Here is a 6,558-nt window from a genome sequence, read left to right as displayed (position 1 = left end):
TCCTAGGTATTTTATTCTTTTTGAAGCAATTGTGAATGGGAGTTCACTGATGATTTAGCTGTTTGTCTGTTATTGATGTATAAGAATGCTTGTGATTTTTGCACATTGATTTTGTATCCTGAGACTTTGCTGAAGTTGCTTATCAGCTTAAGGAGATTTTGGGCTGAGACAGTGGGGTTTTCTAGATATACAATCATGTCATCTGCAAACAGGGACAATTTGACTTCCTCTTTTCCTAATTGAATACCCTTTATTTCTTTCTCCTGCCTGATTGCCCTGGACAGAACTTCCAACACTGTGTTGAATAAGAGAGGTGAGAGAGGGCATCCCTGTCTTGTGCCAGTTTTCAAAGGGAATGCTTCCAATTTTTGCCCATTCAGTATGATATTGGCTGTGGGTTTGTCATAAATAGCTCTTATTATTTTGAGATACGTCCCATCAATACCTAATTTATTGAGAGTTTTTAGCATGAAGGGCTGTTGAATTTTGTCCAAGGCCTTTTCTGCATCTGTTGAGATAATCATGTGGTTTTTGTCTTTGGTTCTGTTTATATGCTGGATTATGTTTATTGGTTTGCGTATGTTGAACCAGCCTTGCATCCCAGGGATGACGCCCACTTGATCATGGTGGATAAACTTCTGATGTGCTGCTGGATTCGGTTTGCCAGTATTTTATTGAGGATTGTTGCATCGATGTTCATCAGGGATATTGGTCTAAAATTCTCTTTTTTTGTTGTGTCTCTGCCCGGCTTTGGTATCAGGATGATGCTGGCCTCATAAAATGAGTTAGGGAGGATTCCCTCTTTTTTTGTTGATTGGAATAGTTCCAGAAGGAATGGTACCAGCTCCTCCTTGTACCTCTGGTAGAATTTGGCTGTGAATCCATCTAGTCCTGGACTTTTTTTGGTTGGTAAGCTATTAATTATTGCCTCAATTTCAGAGCCTGTTATTGGTCTACTCAGAGATTCAACTTCTTCGTGGTTTAGTCCTGGGAGGGTGTATGTGTCCAGGAATTTATCCATTTCTTCTATATTTTCTAGTTTATTTGCGTACAGGTGTTTATAGTATTCTCTGATGGTAGTTTGTATTTCTGTGGGATCGGTGGTGATATCTCCTTTATCATTTTTTATTGCGTCTATTTGATTCTTCTCTCTTTCTTTTTTATTAGTCTTGCTAGCGGTCTATCAATTGTGATCTTTTCAGAAAACCAGCTCCTGGAGTCATTGATTTTTTTGAAAGGTTTTTTGTGTCTCTGTCTCCTTCAGTTCTGCTCTGATCTTAGTTATTTCTTGCCTTCTGCTAGTTTTTGAATATGTTTGCTCTTGCTTCTCTAGTTCTTTTAATTGTGATGTTAGGGTGTCAATTTTAGATCTTTCCTGCTTTCTCTTGTGGGCATTTAGTGCTATAAATTTCTCTCTACACACTGCTTTAAATGTGTCCCAGAGATTCTGGTATGTTGTGTCTTTGTTCTTGTTGGTTTCAAAGAACATCTTTATTTTTGTCTTCATCTCATTATGTACCCAGTAGTCATTCAGGAGCAGGTTGTTCAGTTTCCATGTAGTTGAGTGGTTTTGAGTGAGTTTCTTAATCCTGAGTTCTAGTTTGATTGCACTGTGGTCTGAGAGACAGTTTGTTATAATTTCTGTTCTTTTACATTTGCTGAGGAGTGCTTTACTTCCAACTATGTGGCCAATTTTGGAATAAGTGCAATGTGGTGCTGAGAAGAATGTATATTCTGTTGATTTGGGGTGGAGAGTTCTGTGGATGTCTATTAGGTCCGCTTGGTGCAGAGCTGAATTCCATTCCTGGATATCCTTGTTAACTTTCTGTCTCGTTGATCTGTCTAATGTTGACAGTGGGGTGTTAAAGTCTCCCATTATTATTGTGTGGGAGTTGATAAGTCTCTTTGTAGGTCTCTAAGGACTTGCTTTATGAATCTGGGTGCTCCTGTATTGGGTGCATATATATTAAGGATAGTTAGCTCTTCTTGTTGAATTGATCCCTTTACCATTATGTAATGGCCTTCTTTGTCTCTTTTGATCTTTGTTGATTTAAAGTCTGTTTTATCAGAGACTAGGATTGCAACCCCTGCCTTTTTTGGTATTCCATTTGCGTGGTAGATCTTCCTCCATCCCTTTATTTTGAGCCTATGTGTGTCTCTGCATGTGAGATGGGTTTCCTGAATACAGCAGACTGATGGGTCTTGACTCTATCCAATTTGCCAGTCTGTGTCTTTTAATTGGAGCATTTAGCCCATTTACATTTAAGGTTAATATTGTTATGTGTGAATTTGATCCTGTCATTATGATGTTTGCTGGTTATTTTGCTCATTAGTTGATGCAGTTTCTTCCTGGCATCGATGGTCTTTACAATTTGGCATGTTTTTGCAGTGGCTGGTACCAGTTGTTCCTTTCTATGTTTAGTGCTTCCTTCAGGAGCTCTTGTAGGGCAGGCCTGGTGGTGACAAAATCTCTCAGCATTTGCTTGTCTGTAATGGATTTTATTTCTCCTTCACTTATGAAGCTTAGTTTGGCTGGATATGAAATTCTGGGTTGAAAATTCTTTTCTTTAAGAACGTTGAATATTGGCCCCCACTCTCTTCTGGCTTGTAGAGTTTCTGCCGAGAGATCTGCTGTTAGTCTGATGGGCTTCCCTTTGTGGGTAACCCGACCTTTCTCTCTGGCTGCCCTTAACATTTTTTGCTTCATTTCAACTTTGGCGAATCTGACAATTATGTGTCTTGGAGTTGCTCTTCTCGAGGAGTATCTTTGTGGCGTTCTCTGTATTTCCTGCATTTGAATGTTGGCCTGCCTTGCTAGGTTGGGGAAGTTCTCCTGGATAATATGCTGCAGAGCGTTTTCCAACTTGGTTCCATTCTCCCCGTCACTTTCAGGTACACCAATCAGACATAGATTTGGTCTTGTCACATAATCCCATATTTCTTGGAGGCTTTGTTTGTTTCTTTTTACTCTTTTTTCTCTAAACTTCTCTTCTCGCTTCATTTCATTCATTTGACCTTCAATCACTGATACCCTTTCTTCCAGTTGATCAAATCGGCTACTGAAGCTTGTGCATTCGTCACGTAGTTCTCGTGCCATGGTTTTCAGCTCCATCAGGTCCTTTAAGGACTTCTCTGCATTGGTTATTCTAGTTAGCCATTCATCTAATCTTTTTTCAATGTTTTTAACTTCTTTGCGATGGGTTCAAACTTCCTTCTTTAGCTCGGAGAAGTTTGATCGTCTGAAGCCTTCTTCTCTTACCTCGTCAAAGTCATTCTCTGTCCAGCTTTGTTCCATTGCTGGTGAGGAGCTGTGTTCCTTTGGAGGAGGAGAGGCGCTCTGATTTTTAGAATTTTCAGCTTTTCTGCTCTGTTTTTTCCCCATCTTTGTGGTTTTATCTACCTTTGTTCTTTGATGATGGTGACGTACAGATGGGGTTTTGGTGTGGATGTCCTTTCTGTTTGTTAGTTTTCCTTCTAACAGGACCCTCAGCTGCAGGTCTGTTGGAGTTTGCTGGAGGTCCACTCTAAACCCTGTCTGCCTGGGAATCAGCAGTGGAGGCTGCAGAACAGCGAATATTGCTTAACAGCAAATGTTGCTGCCTGATCGTTCCTCTGGAGGTTTCCTCTCAGAGGGGTACCTGGCCGTGTGAGGTGTCAGTCTGCCCCTACTGGGGGATACCTCCCAGTTAGGCTACTCGGGGGTCAGGGACCAACTTGAGGAGGCGGTCTGTCTGTTCTCAGATCTCAAACTCCGTGCTGGGAGAACCACTACTCTCTTCAAAGCTGTCAGACAGGGACATTGAAGTGTGCAGAGGTTTCTGTTGCCTTTTGTTCAGCTATGCCCTGCCCCCAGAGGTGGAGTCTACAGAGGCAGGCAGGCCTCCTTGAGCTGCAGTGGGCTCCACCACTTTGAGCTTCCTGGCCACTTTGTTTACCTACTCAAGCCTTGGCAATGGCGGGCACCCCTCCCCCAGCCTCACTGCTGCCTTGGAGTTCGATCTCAGGCTGCTGTGCTAGCAGTGAACAAGGCTCCATGGGCGTGGGACCCTCTGAGCCAGGCACAGGATGTAATCTCCTGGTGTGCTGTTTGCTAAGACCATTGGAAAAGCGCAGTATTAGGGTGGGAGTGAACCGATTTTCCAGGTGCCGTCTGTCACAGGTTTACTTGGCTATGAAAGTGAATTCCCTGATCCCTTGCACTTCCCGGGTGAGGCAATGCCTGGCCCTGCTTCGGCTCACACTCAGTGCCCTGCACCTACTTTCCGACAAGCCCCAGTGAGATGAACCCGGTACCTCAGTTGGAAATGCAGAAATCACCCGTCTTCTGCATCGCTAACGCTGGGAGCTGTAGACTGGAGCTGTTCCTATTCGGCCATCTTGGATCCGCCTCTCCTAATTTTTGTATTTTTAGTAGAGATGGGGTTTCACCGTGTTGGCCAGGATGATCTCGATCTCTTGACCTCATGATCTGCACGCCTCAGCTTCCCAAAGTGCCGGGATTACTGTCGTGAGCCACCATGCCCAGCCTTTCCTTTTTAAAGAAAACAAAAGTTTAACAGTTTTGCATTACAGGCTTGTGTCACATGCTTACTGTAAAAGTGGAAGATTATTTTAAAACTTTGAGCTCAGTAATTTTGAACACTGAAACATTCATCTAGGACATAACAAAGTTCAGTATTGACCATAACTATTAAAAAAATTTTCAGCTTTCTTCAAGTTAGTTATGTTGTAAGAGTGTACCTAAGCAGTAAGCATATTTAGGTTGATGCAGTTTCACTTATGTTAAATGTTGCTCTTATACCCCACAAATACATTGAAAATTTTGGATGCACGTCAAATATAGGGGCTGTGTATGCGATTCAATGTGAAAACATTTGGCATGTTTGTTAATTCTAGCTTTTTGGTTTAATATCCTGTAAGGCATGTGAGTGTACACTCGAGTGTACACTTTTACTTTTTTTTTAAGATATGGGACAATTTTAAGATGTAATACTAATACTTTAGGAGTTTCGTCATCTCATTTGTATGGAATTCTGAGGTTTTGGTTTAAATCTTTCCTTGTGATTTCCATTTAGAAGTATTGTACTAAGTGAAACTTGTTAAATCTTCCTTTAAAAAAAAAAAAGAGGTAAAGCCTCAACTTGCATGTAGTAAGCTGCTTTCTTTGTCCACTCCTTGAAACACACACAACAGAATTTCCATACATACATACAAAAACAGAAGCCCTTTGCTCTTGTCGCCCAGGCTGGAGTGCAATGGTGCAATCTCGGCCCACTGCAACCTCCGCCTCCCAGGTTCAAGCTATTCTTCTGCCTCAGCCTCCCAAGTAGCTGGGATTACAGGCATGCACCACCACGCCTGGCTAATTTTGTATTTTTTGTAGAGACAGGGTTTCTCCATGTTGGTTAGGCTGGTCTCGAACTCCCAACCTCAGGTGATCCGCCTGCCTTGGCCTCCCAAAGTGCTGGGATTACCGGCGTGAGCCACCATGCCCGGCCAGAAGCCATTTTTTTTAAAGATGAGGTCTCACTGTTGGCCGGACTGGAGTGCAGTGGTGCAATCAGAGCTCACTGCAGCCTCGAACCCCTGGGATTAAGCAGTCCTACCTTAGCCTCCTGAGTAGCTGGGACTATAGGCAAATACCACAACATCCAGCTTTTTTTTTTTTTTTTGAGATAGGGTCTCGCTCTGTCGCCCAGGCTGGACTGCAGTGGTGCCATCACAACATACTGCATCCTCTGCCTTCTGGGCTCAAGTGATCCTCCCACCTCAGCCTCTCAGTAACTGGGACTACAGGCACACACCACCATGCCTGGCTTTTTTTTTCTTTCTTTCTTTCTTTTTTTTTTTTTTTTTTGAGAGATAGAGTCTCCCTGTATTGCTGCTGGCTGAGTTTTTTAAAAATTGTTTATAGGCTGGGCAGGGTGGCTCACACCTGTATTCCCAGCACTTTGGGAGGCCGCAGAGGTGGGCAGATCATCTGAGGTTGGGAGGTTGAGACCAGCCTGGCCAACATGGTGAAACCCCATCTACTTAAAATATAAAAATTAGCTGGGTGTGGCAGTGCACATCTGTAGTCCCAGCTCCTAGGGAGGCTGAGGCACAAGAATCACTTCAACCTGGGAGGCGGAGGTTACAGTGAGCCGAGATTGCACCACTGCACTCCAGCCTGGGTGACAGAGTGAGACTCAGTCTCAAGAAAAAAAAATAATTTTTTATACAGACAGGGTCTTGCTTTGCTGCCCAGGCTGGTCTTGAACTCCTGGCTTCAAGGGATCCTCCCGCCTCAGCCTCCCAAAGCACCGGGATTACAGGCGTTAGCCACTACAAAGGCTTAGCAGCATAAAGGCACAACTAACTACAGAGAATGTAATCTAAAGTATGTTTAAGCTCATCAGATTTATATGATAAAAGTAAGGTCCCTTATTTGGGGCATCCTTATTTTATGCCCATAAACCATTGAACTGAATAACAAGTCTCTCTCTCAGTAGGAAAAACCTTACATACAAGGCAGGGAGATTTTGTTCTTGTTCTCCAGGAAAAAGTGAGAGAAAAGCA

At 43.1% G+C, this 6,558-nt stretch overlaps 1 protein-coding gene across 1 annotated transcript in view; it reads left to right on the top strand.

Moving 5' to 3' along the window:
* Nucleotides 1-6,558, top strand: part of SOD2 (superoxide dismutase 2) — a 46,631-nt gene that overhangs the window by 17,229 nt on the left and 22,844 nt on the right. The gene's annotated exons all lie outside the window — the stretch shown is intronic.

The sequence above is a fragment of the Pongo pygmaeus genome, chromosome 5 (genome assembly GCF_028885625.2).
Source record: "Pongo pygmaeus isolate AG05252 chromosome 5, NHGRI_mPonPyg2-v2.0_pri, whole genome shotgun sequence".
NCBI classification, from domain to species: domain Eukaryota; kingdom Metazoa; phylum Chordata; class Mammalia; order Primates; family Hominidae; genus Pongo; species Pongo pygmaeus.
Note: the sequence above shows the minus strand (reverse complement) of the source record. Positions and strands in the feature narration are given on the sequence as shown.